Source organism: Apostichopus japonicus, chromosome 4 (assembly GCF_037975245.1).
Source record: "Apostichopus japonicus isolate 1M-3 chromosome 4, ASM3797524v1, whole genome shotgun sequence".
Taxonomy (NCBI): Eukaryota; Metazoa; Echinodermata; class Holothuroidea; order Aspidochirotida; family Stichopodidae; genus Apostichopus; species Apostichopus japonicus.
In genome coordinates this window covers 27,922,388-27,938,898 of record NC_092564.1, presented here as the reverse complement: position 1 = coordinate 27,938,898, position 16,511 = coordinate 27,922,388, and the positions used below count along the sequence as shown (strand labels likewise).

Genomic DNA, 16,511 nt, shown 5'->3' with positions numbered 1-16,511 from the left:
TATGATCTGAGCAACCAATAGTGAGGCATATAGCAGGGCTCTAGCCAGCTTCACTTGTCCAAAATCAAGTCCAAGTCAACATGTCCTGAGTCCAAGCCATGTCAGAATCAGAGTAAAGGCCGGGACAAGAATATCAGAGTCGAGATTCCAGTAGAAACATAATTTAGATTTTTGTTGCTCACACCAACTTGGCTGGCCTGGATGTATTGCCATTGCTAATGTTGTTTGTGATTGTACTTAAATATTTGCAAATATTGGATTGCCATTATGTTATCGATAAGGCATGATAAGTATGGACAGTTTTTCAACTGCTTGTGACAATTAGGGTTCAAAGACATTTTAAAACTCTTGGCATAGTAGTGTTAATGAAGCAGTCTATGAGTCATGTATTACAAGTTTTCCCTGTCATATTGTATGGGAGGGGCAGAAGAGAGTAAAGGAGGCTATTGGGGAATGGTGGGTACGGTGTGGAGGAGGGGTAGGGAGAGATTAAACTTTGGAACAGGATGACTCCCAGAAAAGTTGTCCATAGCTGTTTAAAACTATGAATGCATCATTATAATCTCAAACCTTGTTTATTTTCAGTGTGATAATCACTATGCAAAGCTCAAAGATCACCATTCAAGGGACTTGTGCGAAGAGACCAGCAAGAAAGTTAAAATCCTAGATTAGAGGTGAGAGGTTTGATCAGACATAGTGAAGTCACATGTTTTTGTGTGATTATGTGTGTGTATGTCTTATAATAGAATCTTGGGTTATATAGTTAAATGAGCCAATATGCCATGTTATGTTGGATTGTTGGTACTCGTACCATAAATTAATTATGAATTAAGTTTTCAATATATACACAACTATAAAGTAGGTAAAATTTCATCAAGCATGGAATGTGCTGCTGTACAACATAAATTGACCTTATCAAAATTTGAAAACTTTATTATAACTCAAACATAAAATGTAAAAACAAATTTTATGGACCAATACAAGATTTCTACATGCCAATAATTTGGGGAATGTTTTGTTACATTTTATAAAGTTGTATTTGTGTTGTGTGGATCATTCCATTCTAATGCCAATTAGTCCAAAAACATAACATTGACTGTTACATTTAATAATTGTGGTTTTTTACCAAAATTTCTTGGTTGATTACTGTAGGTTATAACATGTACCAGTGAGAAATTATCATATTGGAGAATATTTTACCATTTTGTTAAATTTGCTAAACTAGAATGTTAATTCCTGTATGGCTATAACATTATTTTATTTTTTCCATTTGGATTGAACCCATGTAAATATGATTATTATCATTACTTAATCAACAATGCAGATTTGAACAATTTGCACTTTTTAGTAAAAGTTAATTAATAACAACTTTTGTGGCTAATAACTCATAACTAATAACTTGGCAAGGAAGTCATTTCTATTTGTGGTTAATCATATGCAAACTCATCCCTTACTAATTTAATTATGTGATTAATTGTTGGTAAACAATGAAAAGTTCACACTAACTATCATTTCATGCGAAATAATGATCAGTAGTGCAAGCAAGCCATGATATTTCTACTGTTCTAGGTTTTCATTACATATTTTTCTTTTATATAGACAAAATGATTGATGCCGAAGATATAAACACAGTAGTTATGATGCTGAAGAAGGAGACAACACCATACATCAGTGAGTTGTATTGTCTTGAAACAATTTTTTGGCTCCTTGTTAATTACTTCCCATACTGGAGGCAACTAAAACTTATGCAATCAAGTTGGTGTCTGGGTGTATATGTGACAATGAGCTTGTGAACAAAATATCTCTACAAAATGCATACTAGAGTGATACCATACTTGGTTAATAAGTTGGGAAGTTGGTGATCCCTATTGTTTTGGTGCACAACTCATGAGTATTAGTGATTGGGCTTGGTTTACTGAGGCCTATAACAAATAGCTTTGGCCATGTTAGTTTGCATTTCCAATTTTTAGTGCTAATCTATTGGTATCTCAGTATGTGCCTTTTACTTGTCCCACTAAACATCTATAACATGAGAAGGTATGATAGGGAGGGGGGGGGGCTGGATTGGATAACATGGGAGGGAGGAGGGAAGGTAAGAAAGGGTGGACCATTGCACTTTTCCCCAAAACCTTCAGTTTTGTTTCTCTGATTCACTTTATGCAGATACCATAATTTCAGAGCCAAACACATGGCTAAATCTGGGAAATAAGCTATGGACACCCCTCCTCTCAGACCCCGCCCCCTTTTCAGACATCAAGGCTCTTTGCAGCTATTTGTGTGATCCAAAGAAAATATCATGCTTTGTGCGCCACTGATGTTCTTGTCAAGTGAGAAGATTCAAATATGGCCACCCCACTTTCCAAACCCACTGCTGATGCCGTCATGAGGTGATCCAAATAACTTTCATTCATAAAACTACACAAAATCTATAAACATGAATTATTCCTTAACAATTACCAGCAAGAGTCTAATCATGGATAGTACCATATTGACATTTAGTCTAGCTAGTTTTCCTTGTTGAAAACGATTCTCCTCTCCTTATGACCCTCCCAATTTAGTAGGGCAGCTGAAAGGGCTGTCAGCTGGGGCAGGTCTCACCCAGCATGCCCAGGGCCACTAGGCAAGTGTCCATACAAAGATTACAAAAGTGGATAAAATGCTCATTTTCCTGTTGTGATCCTAATGAAGAAAAAGATTGATGAATTCAAAATGAAATTGAAAAAAATTGAACCCCAAAATGACATGTTTGTTGGACAGTACGAATGCATATATTCCATTATATTTTAGTAACCAAACTGACTGAAAGAGAACATTTTTCCTCTCTGCATGCAAATTATTATTTTTGTTTTGTCTAAGGTTAACTTCTAGCTAGGCTGACTCCTACTGGCTCCTGCTCAACCTTGGTGTGTCTAAATTTCAACACATGGTAGAGCAAAGAAATACCATCATAGATGCATACAATTCAGCCATTACATCTTAAAAATATAAAAAATGTTGTTGAACTAAAATGTTACAAAATATCTTACTTATATGATTAATTATCCTTCTTTTTGGATGAGATTGCAAGTCTCAGCTCGACACATGGTCCTTGTCATTGATGGAATGTGTACATGAGTACAGGTGATATTTGATATTAGAAAAGTAGGTTTGAAAAGTTTGGTTTGTCCTATTGCTGTTGTCTATCAGGTGCCTGGATGACTCTGATGAATTAGCTGAGAGTAGTGACCTTAGAGGGGAGCATTGGTTTAATTCCTTCAAGTTGCTGATGTGTTTACAAGTCTCAGCTCATCACCTGATTGCTTGTTGGCATTGATGGAATATGTTCATGAGTTGCCAAGGCCTTTGCCATTGAAGTAAATTGTTCATGTGGAACATTGTCCTTATTTACATCTTTTTATATCTAAACAATGAAATTAAAACTTCATTGTTACTTAAATCACATCAAGTTTATGCATGTTGATGACCCACATTTGACCTTCATCACTTCTCAGCAATATATAGTACCTGTCTGAACATATGATATTCCACTCTAAATTTGCTAAACATGACATTTTGTCACTAATATCTGAGAGTTAATCCTAATATATGAATATTCATAACTGCATCTGGCAATTTTTAAAAGTACACATTAGATACAGGTGAGGGGGCAAACTGTTAGGTACTTTCAAGAAAATGTAACAGTAACTTCAGTCCCATACAGAAACTAGAATTTCTTCACACATTTACTGTACAAAAAATGTTTGTATATTCAAAGCTAATTGTTGAGTGGATATTCCAGTTGGTTCATGGTGAGTCACTCTAGAGATCCCAATTTTGTCTTGAGGTACTGATCAAGTTAGGTCTATAAACAATTATCTCTACATTTGACAAATTTAACCATGATGTCTTTGTTGCATTCAACAAAACTCACAAGTTAATTTTATGCAAAGTTCTGCAAAAGTGCTCTGCAAAACCTTACTTTTAACATACAGCTGGCTGTTGGCCAACAGATACTGATAGAGTGCTGCAATATTTCTGTACCTTTAAAGTAGGGGGCTACCCAGTGTTGGATTTTCAGGAATTTGAGAAGGTTGTCCGAAGGACTACCAGTTTCAAGGTTTTTCAAATATTTGGTAGTCCTGCAAAAAACTTGGTAGTCCTTCCAAATTTTCCACCAAAATTGAAAATGAACACAAATAATACAAAACAAAACATTTTGGTGCTCAATCTGATTGTGTCAACCAAAGCTTTATTAGTTTAGTATATAACCATGTTATTGTGTACTGTTTTCAAATAGTGTTTGCACAGGGTATCCGGATACCCGCCCGACGCGATACTACCCGGTTCCTTATTTATTACCCAAATACTACGCAGTGTGATTTTTTTTTTATTGGCAAACCTATGGTTAGGCAAGATATTCCCATTGAGTTAGGCTACCATGTGGTCTAAGATAACAGCAATAACGAAAGTATTCCAGAATTGTTACAACACAGGATTCTGGGTCTGGGACGCAATGTTTTGGCCAGGGACACAAAACCTTCAAATGCAAACCCCAAGTACACACTCACAACTAGGTCAACGGAAAACATAACAAAACACATTTTTGAATGAACATCTTTCATTATTTCTTCTTCTGACAAGAACCAAAAGTTCTACTCCTAAAGATCATTGAATTTGTTTGAAAATAAATATATCATAACAATCAACCGCAAGGTACAGGGTTACCAAAACTTCATTTCAGAGATTTTCATGCTAAAAATAGACAATGAAGCTTTACCAAGATTCCCGTGATTTGATTGGCTAATAGTCCCTACCGATTGTCTGCAACTATTCTTGCATGTTTAGTGCTCTATGAACACGAAGTAGGTTGTTTAACAACAATTACTTGCAACGTTTACTTTCCCCTGTGTAGAGATAACGAAGTTTGTGGTAAAGGCTCTCATAGGTGTGCACTCAAATATCATACGTTAGGCCTTGTCTCATATTTGTTACGTACATTTTGACAACAATCACTGGTGGTACGAAGATGCATTTGAATTGTTTCTGAGACTATCACGTAATATTTAATCATTGTTTTGATCAGAAAATGTTATGAGTTGAGACAACCTATGAATCTTGTGGGAAGCTTACATATCTGATCCTGAAAGGATATTTATCTCACAGTATGTTTCTTTTCTCTGCAATAAGAGTTGCTAATGTGAAATGTGCATAATTCATATCACAGTAGTTTCTGTTGCAAACTTTTTCGCGGTCCAATTGACCACGGAGTTGCGAGTAGGAAGGATGAGGGCTGATGAAGGAGGGGCTGGGGTAAAAATTGTTTCAAACGGCAGGGTGGGCGAAAGGAGTGGTGGGGCGGGCCGCCCCTGTCAAACACCGAAGTTATGTAAGACACTAAGCCATCTGCCCTATAATATTGTATATAACATTCATTAAGTATAGGCAGTGATACTACACTAGTATTAGTACAGTAAGTCATACAAATTACAATAAACGTAATTGGTGTTCGATCGGTACGCAAACTTTTTTTTACGGGAAGCAAACTTTTTCGGGGGCTTGCGTCCCCGGGACGCATTTTTTCCCCGCTAATAACATTACTGTATTCCATGGATACCTTATAACTGCGTCACAAATTCAGCGGTATAGGCTCGATTTCCCCCAATTGACTTAGTGTGCTGTTAGGCAACCATGTGGTCGAAGATAACAGCAATACTGAAAGTATTCCATGGATATCTTATAACTGCGTCACAAATTCAGCAGTATAGGCTAGATTTCCCCCATTGTCCAGCAATGCATTTTCACTCGGCCTATAGACTGTCAGTGTCTGATCGACTGTTGTTACAACACCGTACCAAATGCATTGCACTGACATTTAGCCACAAGTCTCATTTGTTTTCTGGGTACATCATTAGAAACTAACGTTAGGCGACTGTATTAGTGAATAGATTTTTGCTAACGATGTTGTAAAGTTAATATTTCGCGCATGTTTTTAAATAATTTATGTATGGTTTGGGTGTTATTCAGAAACTATTTAATTAAATTGACTTTCGTTTTTAATGAAATATAATTAGGCTCAATAATTCTTCAAAGCCTTCATTTTTTTTTGGTCGTCTGGAGGACTACCAAGCACACAACATTTTGAAAGATTTGGTAGTCCGACGTAATTTCTAGTCGTCTCGGACGACCGGATGACCGTGAAAGTCCTACACTGCTACCATGGACCATGATATTTTCTAAACCAGCCCCTTACTATTAACCTCAAAATAAATTACTGAATGCAAATGAAAACTCCCATTTTATAAGGGTAAATTTCCACTCCAACCTGTTTTTTATCGTTTAACAAAAAACTCATTTGATTATAAATGAATTTGGATTCTACACTTGTGCAAAAGGAAATATCATCTGCCATTAGATAATCACTATTTATGGCTGGTACTTATAGTGGCTATCTTTGGTGTGAAAGCTATAAATAATCAAAAGTTGCTGTGAGTCTTAACTACTCTGGATCATACCTTGCCACTTGGATTTGTTTTAAACAAATATTCATTTTAAGAGCAACATGTCTCTGATACAAATGGAAAAAAAATCAAACAAACCATATTAAAGAATTCTTTCTGCTAACTTTCTACCTATTATTAGATTAAACAGTAGTAATTATTTCTTAAGCAGCGACTTATGGGATATCATCCAGTTTTGCTTCTGCCTTTAACTTGCTGCTTTCAATGTCATTGCATGTGTATTGTTTTTATGTTTTTAAATGTTTTGTGATGTTGTCTCTCTCTTTTTTTATGTAGTTTCATAAAAGGATCACCCTACACCAGGACTGCCTCCATCATGCGCAATCAAAGTGTGATGTGCAAAGACTTTCAAGTGAGGTTCATCATTGATACCATTGGTAAGATGTAAAAAATAATATGTAAATGCCTGCTTAGGATATTATGTATGATAGTTCATCAAATTCAAGTGGGAAGTGATCCACAGCTTAAACTATAAAACTAACACTATAAATTTCAACTTGAATGTTTGTCAAATTGCTTTTATTGACATTGGAGTACAGTATGTAAAGGTAGTCTGTATTGGCCCTAAATTTTGGCATGCTTAAATTGCTAGAAGTTTTCAAAAAGTACTGACCGTGAGGTCTTTACTTTCCAAACTGTTCTCATATTCTAAATGAACACACAAGATGACTGAATGTCCCAGTGAGGTAAATTGATTTAGTTCCAATATGGAAAGTACCGCCATTTACTGTTGCTCAATGGAATACTATTATGAAGACAAAGCAATTTTTCTTCCTGGGATTGGGGTGGGGTGGGGGGATGAGGGGGTCATGCCCAGTGTCTGTCTCATTTTGTTTTGTCCTTTTTGTGTGTGGGGGAATGGGGGGTGTTCATTTAGAAGAGTTGGTCTTGATAACATTACTGTTTCATTATAATGGTTGTACAGATGGAGGGATGGGGGTGAGCAGAAAGAAGGGAGATTATTTAAGAACAAAATCACTTGTAGAACACCAACTGTGTATGGCCTTCTGTGATTGTTCCCAATCCGATATGGAACGCGGGAGTGAGGCTGTCCAAGATTGAAGACATTAGACACAACCAGTGTTTCCGCTAAGCCGCTATGACGCGATTTTGACGCAATGGCTTGCCGATTTGACGACTGGCGATCAGAGAGAGAGAAAAAAAAAAGAGGGTTTCATTTTTTCCTGAATTTTATACAGTGTGCATAGAAAAAAAATATCGTTTCAAAAGCCATGGTGTTCACAACTTCAACTTGAAGTGAAGAAATTATTAATGTAAATTGTTTCCAATTTATCGTCAGAAATGTTAAATTAACAATCGTTAACTTTACCGTAGCGCTGTTTTTCTATACAGTCACGTAGATTTAGCTCGATTGTTGTAAAGCTAAATCATAAAACCTAACATGCACGTGCACTGATGCATTGCCGACACTACGATGGTTCGCAATACCACTCTCAGTGTACTAAATATAATATCTGTATAGCCTACCTTACATTACATTGCAACAGGGTCAGAAATAAGCGGGGGCGACGGGCGATTCGCCCTAGCAAGTGTTTAAAAAAGCCCTCCCAAAGCACAATTGCGAGGACGAAAAAGAAATATAAGAAAATCGCCTTCGTAATATCAGGTGTCTGTGTAAATTTAATTGTGACAAGCTTTTTGCTTTAGCTAGGTTTTGCAGTAGCAGCGCGAATCGCACAAACAGTTCTCACAATCCCGCATCACATTTGATCAAATTTGAAGCAGTGCGGGAGGGTCGTGCAATCCCCAGGAACTTCCCGTGGCAAATTACGGCTTCCACTAAGCAATTTCAGTACCAGCGACAATAACCTCAAATCCCCAAAAATATCCGACCACATGGCAGCCTAACTTCAAACTAAGTCAACATGGAACTCTAACCTAGCCATCTGATTATTCGCTCAAGTTGTGTCGCAAATAAAAAATAAAAATATCCAAGAAAAAATGCAATCTTTGACAACATGTTAGCCTAACAACCACACTAAGTCAATGGGAAATGTAGCCTAACCATCGGTTTGCGAAAAATAATAATAACAGTACTTTCCGTAACTTTGTTTACATACTTTCCTTGCTGCTTTCGTCGCGCGCAAGGTAGTCAAGCACAACACGTAGTCAACAGGAAATCTAGCCTAAGCATCTCTTTATTCACTGAAATTGTGACGCAGTTAGCTACAACTAAAATATCCATGAAATACTGCAACCTTCGACCACATGTTAGCCTAACAACCACACTAAGTCAATGGGAAATGTAGCCTAACCATCTGTTAGCAAAAAAAAAAAAATTGCTGGAAATCGGCAGTTGTTTGGAAGGTATGTGCTATGTCTTAGAGAGGGAATATTGTATTTTACGTACACCGTTGCTGTGGCGATGGATTGAAGGTTTTAACTTTGATTACTTTTCAGCGGTATAATGGTTTCGTATTTGGTGGTGGGTGATTTTATCCACACACGAAGAAATACATGATTAAAGGAAAGGGCACCTTCAGTAGAAGTAAACCTGTGTTTTCTATTTCAGTTGATGCGTTATTAGTTTTTCATCATATATTTGGTGGATCGACGTTATTTGCTAAACGATCGCAAATTTTGGCAATTAAAACTTTCAATGAATTTGCTATACGGTCGCAGCTATCTAGGAAGAGGGTTAATGTGCTTACTTGATCCTGATAAATACTTACAACCTTTTCCGTAAACGGCATATTGAACTTTGGAAAAGCGCCCCCTTAAGCCTTTGCAAATTGAAGAGTTGCACACTTACTACCATCTTGACAAGATGACAAAATTCAGAAAATTGTTGCATTGACGAGATCCGTTATCTTGTCAAAACGTCAATTTTCTGAATTTTGTCATTTTGTTGAGATGGTAGTAAGTGTGTAACTCGTCAATTTGCAGAAAATTGATGCATTGACGAGATCCGTTATCTCGTCAAAATGTCAATTTTCGGAATTTTGTCACGTTACCATCTCGTCAACTCATCAATTTGCAGATAATTGTCGTTTTGTCAAGTTGGTAACTCGTCAATGCAATGTCTCTTCTACGCTTCCGTAGCTATTCCATCTAGATCCTTGGTTTTCAACCTTTTTTCGATCACAAGCCCAATTCGTCTTCCGAGCCGTCCTCGCGAGCCCATACCCTACCCTGCAAAGTTATCAACTTCATAAAATCAATTTCACAGCGTTTATTAGTGTATTCTTGACACAAGTGACCCGGGGACTCAATCAGAGCTATGTATGTTCCTCCGTGATCAGATGACAGGTACTGCCCAATTAGAGCCTATCTCAAAGATTTCTTGCAACCCTCAATGGTATTCTCTTATACTAGTCTTATAGGGTTAGGGTTGAGTAAATTTTACGTGTTGTACAAGGTTTCATCGAAGAGGCTTCCTAAGAAACATCATCATGTGCCTTCGCCACCAGCCCCCAAAAATGCCACAATTTTTAATCATTACTGGGGCAATGCTCGCCAGCCCACAAAATCGGCTTCGCGGGCCCAAATGGGCCCGCGAGCCCAAGGTTGAAAACCACGGATCTAGATCATAGCGCTTGTGACACAGACACAAATTAGCATGGAAATAGGTGAGTCTTAAGATTACTACGAAATTGAGAGATATTGTCAGTTTCTCTTATAGTACGAGGGAGATTGTTCCATGACTGTGGACCGGCTACACTGAACGATTTCTGACCCAAGACCTTGTTCGTTCTAGGAACATTCAAGCGGGTTATGTCATGAGTAGAGCGGAGAGTTCTTTGAGGAGTATATGGTGACAGTAGATTGGATAAATAAACAGGTGCAGTATTGTTCATGGATTTAAAGACAAAAAGACAGAGTTTAAACTGAATCCTTTCCCTTATTGGCAGCCAGTGGAGTTCTTTAAGTGTTGGAGTAATGTGATCTCTCTTGGATATGGAACATACCAACTGGGCAGCATTGTTCTAATAATACATTAAGGGGGGCGTTTTTAACTTTTCATTTTCCAAAATAGCCCCCAGAGCCAAATCTAAATTTCTACCCTGCATTGCAAGTGGTGCACTATATTTGAGCCAAATTTAGCTTGTAAAAATAAAGCGTAATATGCAACGAACTAATTTATTATTATTTAGCAATCATCGTTTAAATAAAGCTCAGGGTTTCATGCCTCAATTTAAAATCAGACATGGGATTGGCCGATGTTTAGTACACAGGGGCGTAGCCAGTATGTAGCACTGTAGGCCCAGGCCTACACTTTTTTGGCCAAGTTTTCTTTTTTCCCCAGAGCCAAATCTAAATTTCTACCCTGCATTGCAAGTGGTGCACTTTATTTGAGCCAAATTTAGCTTGTAAAAATAAGGCGTACTATGCAACAAACTAATTTATTATTGTTTAGCAATCATCGTTTAAATAAAGCTCAGGGTTTCATGCCTCAATTTAAAATCAGACATTGGATTGGCCGATGTTTAGTACACAGGGGCATAGCCAGTATGTAGAACTGTAGGCCCGGGCCTACACTTTTTTGGCCAAGTTTTCCTTTTTTTTAAACACCAATAACTCAAATCCATAAGCATGCTGGACGAGTTTTAGAGTCTAGACAGGAAAAACTATTGAAATGAACGTAGCAAGAATATGGCTAAATTAGGTGACCTATTCTTTTGTCATCTAGGCTGTCATTTCTATCACGTGCCGTTTTAATCAACACTCTACCTGCCGAAAAAGGCTAGGATCTGATATTGTCAGTTTTTTAACTAGTTAATCTAGTTAAGAATCTGTTTACGCAGAAAATAAGCCTAAATAAGCCTATCGTTGATGAACAGACTTTATAGAGCTGCAGCACTTTGTTGCCTGTTGTTACTGGCTTACTCTGTACATGTACCTTGCTAATTTTAAATACATTATGTAGTATTGAATTAAGTACTTTTTTAACTCGTTTGTTTTTGGTTTAAAGTGATAAACCAAGAGGCCAGGGAACCAAAACAAACACTCGGGAAGGGCTGTTTCCGGCCATCTGGGGGTTTGTAAAACCAAAAATTTCTTGTCCGCTCCGCGCCAACCGATGGTGGCGCTCCGCTCAGATAGTCTGGCCTACAACTTTGAAAACCTGGCTACGCCCCTGGTGCTAATACTGTTGGTGAAAAGTCACGAAAACATTGATCGATTGTGTTTTTGGTTCAATAAAATAATTACCCCGGAATTTTTCCCCTCCCCATAGACCCCTCCCCCAGGAGGGTGAGTCAAATATTCAGATATTAGCCATTTTGACTCAATGGGAAATTTCTTAGAGGAAACACTGGACACAATTCTTCTATTTTCTTTCCCTGTATCAGAAAATCTTTTTCAATCCATTCCTTTTTTGACATCTTGACAGGAAGAGGAGTGTTTGCAACAAAGGAAATCAGGCAAGGTGATTTCTAGCTGGAATATAGAGGAAAAATCATTTCTCCTGAGGAGGCATCATTAAGCTAGAACCAAGGAAGCTGGCAACACCGCCATGTAGTGTATGAGAATGGTAGAATTATAGAATGGTAAGTTAAAATGTTTGCTTCCCATTTCATGGTCTGTATATGTTTAATTTTTTTTATGACTATTCACAACATCAAAGATAACAATTTAAAATATGCATATTTTTTTTTCTATAAATATTCACAACATCCAGGGTTCAAATTTTGTCTATATCAATCACTAATTTGTGAGAAGGATGTTATTATTGCCAGGAGAAAATGAAAGGCACTAGTAATTTTTGGGGAGTAACCTAACTTCCCCTAGAATTTTAGGTACACATTTCTACAAATAAAAGTCTCCTTTCCGAAGATTTGTCAGATGGAGAGAGGGGGGGGGGGGGAGGACTCAGGGTAGCATGACCAGGGGTTGATATTTAACGTTTTGTGGAATGTGGAAGAGAGGAAGGAACTTTTTTCTAGAGGTAAGGAGTGGCTGGCACAAAACAGCCTAAACATTTGTTTAAAAGAAAAAACAATTTTTTTTGGGATGAAAAACAAAACAAATGCATAGCCATGCTTACAAGTTTTACATGTAGTCACCTGGAAGTGGATCGTGGAGCTAAGAATAATAAATTGGGAAGAGGGGAGGACTGGGGAGAGAGGGATGGGTGTTTATAAGGTAGGGAGGGACAAGGGAGTGCTGGCACCATATGCCAACCACATTTTGCTTAACACTACACTCAGTCAAATGAGAGAAGCCAGCCTATTCACATGTTGAAAAAAGTAAAATTTGCATAGACTTGTGTACAACTTTGGATGTAGTGATCTGGCAGTGGAAGAGGGGGTGAGCAAGGACTGGGATGGGCAACAGGGAATTAAAGAAGTATTGATATGGAGTCATTTGATAGTTTTCCATTTTCAAGCTAATTTGAGAGACATTTGATATTGGTGTTTGAAATCTTTTTCATGTTGTTGTTGGTCTTAAATTTGAATTAACTTTTATACTTCACAAAGAATCATATATAAGCTATCAGCATAATTAAATACATCACAGAGAATAACAGTCTAATAAACAATCATGTGTTCATTGAATAAAAACAACAAATATCAATGATAAAAAGGGGTTATATTCAATAAGAATTGGATGCAAATTCCTCCAGAATGTTACATTCATTTTCCTGTTATACATGTAAAAAATCCTTTTGGCTTTGACTATCTTATGTATTGGAGTGATCTGTCTATGCAGCTCTCTAAACAGTGTTTCAACTTTTACAGTTGTTCAGTCCTGTTCCTTTGGTTTCATAGTCGTTCTGAATTGTTTTATAATCCACTTAAACTTTCAACTTGTTGCCCTCAGTATTGATGCTACAGACACAGCCTGTGTTGCAAAGATGGTAAATGATGAGATTGGCAGGGAGGCCAATTCTGTTATGAAGAAACAGATACTTGAAGGAAGAGTCTGTCTCTGTTTGTTTGCCCTAAAAGACATGAAACATGGTCAAGAACTCCGATACGACTATGGGCAAACAGATTTACTGTGGAGAAAGAAGGTAAGAAAGAAATTGCAAGGCATGAGTAAAAACTCACTGGTTTGTTAAAGTTCAATAGGGTATGGAGAAACATCTTAAAGATAAAGTCTTGGTCAAGATGTTTTTTCAGATTTTAACTTGTGAAAGCTCATATCAGCATTAAGGAAAACTGAATGGATAATGCAACTGTTTCCACATTATGTAGGGAACAGAGTGGTATGTTGTAACTGAACTGTGTAGACTTGGCGACAAAAATATTGCTGGCACTAAACACATTTCTAATGTAAAAGATAAGTTTAAAAACCCTTTCTGCTTGAATGAGATTTGATTGAGGAAACCTTGGATGTTGTCGTAACCTCATTATTCAATTGCAACTATTTATGTGGTTTTACACATTTCATAATTTTTTTTAAATATAACCTTTGTGTTAGTTTATACTAATATCACCTTAATGTCTTCCCAGGAGTTCAGTACTTGTCTTACAGTACTGATACTTAGCTATGCATGTGACTATGAAGAAGACAAATATGTGCTGTGAAAGCCGAACACAAGACTCCTTTGATGCTTGAGACTTTCAAGAACTCCTCCGCACATACATTACAGGTTAGTAAAATATGAGAACTCTGTTTTCTTTCTTTCATTATTTATATATTATTACAACAATAGTGATATTTGTATCAAATGACCTCATTGGTTACTTGAGTCTAAACAAGGTCATTGTTTTGTTCCAACTGTGAAGTAATTTCTGTTTGTCCAAACCGGTTAGCAAGTGGTGTTATCAGGGAGTTGTTATGGAACGTAACAACTCCCTGGTGTAAACACTGGAGGATTACTTCAGCATGGTACTCTCATGGGGGGGGGGCTTGCATGGTACTCTCATGGGGGGATGTATATAAGGCATGTCAAGTTTTGTAGGCCTAGACTGAATCCACAGCATTTGTTTTTCAAGAGAAGACTAAGAAGTAGGATTCAGTATGAAGATGCAAAGTTCCTCTTTTTGGTGGAAACTAATTAGCTATCCCACTGGAAGTCGTAAGTAAAACCATAAAAAAAAAAGGCATGAAGAAAACTGCCCAAAGCTTCAAGTAGAACGATAGTGACAGAAAAAAATCTCTCATTTTCATATATAATGTAGTTTATATGTTACCAAGCAACATATTTTTTTAATTTTCCAAATAGCACACCGGAAAGTTATAAAAAAGGGAATTAAAACATCGTTTTTTCGCCTCCGTAATTTAGGAATTTGCAAACACTGCAACGACCTTGAACAGCCCTCAGGTCAGTGAATGACGTCACTGTGATGATCTTTTCTGTTGTGAACTGTTCAGTACAGAGCTGTGCGTGCATTTTGTGTCAGCATAACTGTTATTTTCGGCGTAATGTTCAAGACATAAATAGATAATGAATATCATAGTGTTTCTTGATTTCTTCACCACGTGTTTACAAGTTTTTTTTTACCAAATTTGCTGCGATTTCGCAACGATTTCCCAATATGTATGTATGTATATGCTAGTGTTTGCACGGGTTATCCGGGTACCCGGGTACCCGCCCGACGCGATTCTACCCGGTTCCTAATTTATTACCCGAATCCTAAGCAAAAGAAAAAAATTAAAAGGCAAACCGACGGTTAGGCAGATTTCCCATTGACTTAGTGTGGTGTTAGGCTACAATGTGGTCGAAGATAACAGCAATAACGAAGGGGCCCGCTCGACGCGATAATACCCGGTTCCTAATTTATTACCCGAATCATACGCAAAGTGTGATTGTTTAAAAAAAAAATTGCAAACCGATGGTTAGGCTGATTTCCCATTGACTTAGTGTGTTGTTAGGCTACCATGTGTTCGAAGATAACAGCAATAACGAAAGCTTTCCATAGATATCTTATAACTGCGTCACAATTTCAGCTAATGAATAGATGGCTAGGCTAGACTACCCCCATTGACTTGGTGTGGTGTTAGGCAACCATGTGGTCGAACGTAACAGCAATAACGAAAGTATTCCATGGATGTCTTACAACTGCGTCACAACTCCAGCAAATAAACAGATGGTTAGGCTTAGCTAGATTTCTCATTGATTTAGTGTGGTGTTAGGCTACCATGTGGAAGAAATTATTATTTATTCATTCGTTTATTTCAAAGAAGGAAAGGCTGACAAGGAATTTTACGCAATGTTTATGGATTATAGACGGGATAACTAAAAAATAGTAATCGCAAGTGGCTTTTCACTAATCGTTTATTCCAAATGCGATCAAATTGCCCGAATCGCGCAAACTCGCGGCTAATGCGAACCCTGGGCCTGCATAATAGATAGTAGTCGTATTTAAAACTGTTTAAGAGCTAAATTGGATATTTATATGGTTTGATCCAATAGACGTGCACGAGCTAGCATAAGCAGCGGCGGCAGTGCGATGAGTAGTAATGCTAATTATAATTAAATAATTAATTCATTAACAAGTTAATGAAAGAAACAGAAGCAAATACAAATTATTGAGGGAGGTTTTATACCTTATCTTACACCTACGTATTTGAACATGAAAACATTGTCAGTAGAGAATATAATGCATTTATTACAGCATCCAATATGTAATTTCTTGAAAATCGTGATACACGAGGGTAAACAATTTTTTCCGGGTACCCGGATACCCGACGGGTAACGGCCCTCGGGTACCCGGTTCCCGATTTTTGGACCCGTGTAAACACTAGTATATGCGATCTTCCCGCAAGCAGGAACTCGCGAAAGAAGCCATGGAGGCTTATAGACTCGCAAGCTGACCGAAGCCAATCTCTCGGCACACATTCATTTAACGTCCATGTCGGGAAGTTGTTATTGAACAAACACCCTTGCCAGACGACACACATTGCTGTCGGCGGGGAATCGAACCGGGGATCTCATGACTGGGAGACGCCGGCGTTAACCACTACGCTATACACTCCGCTAGGCTATACAATATCTGAAGAGGTAACTCGCAAGCTGACCCAAAGTAACGTAAATCTCAAGATCACGTTTTTGGCGGCTTTTATACAGAGTGATGTATGAATGTGCTCACTTACCAGTCAAAC

At 37.6% G+C, this 16,511-nt stretch overlaps 1 protein-coding gene across 10 annotated transcripts in view; it reads left to right on the top strand.

Moving 5' to 3' along the window:
• Positions 1-16,511, top strand: part of LOC139967045 (speckle targeted PIP5K1A-regulated poly(A) polymerase-like) — an 83,516-nt gene that overhangs the window by 61,371 nt on the left and 5,634 nt on the right. For 9 of the 10 annotated variants that reach the window (XM_071970691.1, XM_071970695.1, XM_071970697.1 and 6 more), the window contains one exon: positions 586-674. The gene's annotated coding sequence lies outside the window, so the exon portion shown is untranslated. Of the gene's footprint in view, positions 1-585; positions 675-13,280; positions 13,474-13,915; positions 14,056-16,511 lie in introns of those variants that run through there. The other variant, XM_071970690.1, reaches the window with a different exon arrangement.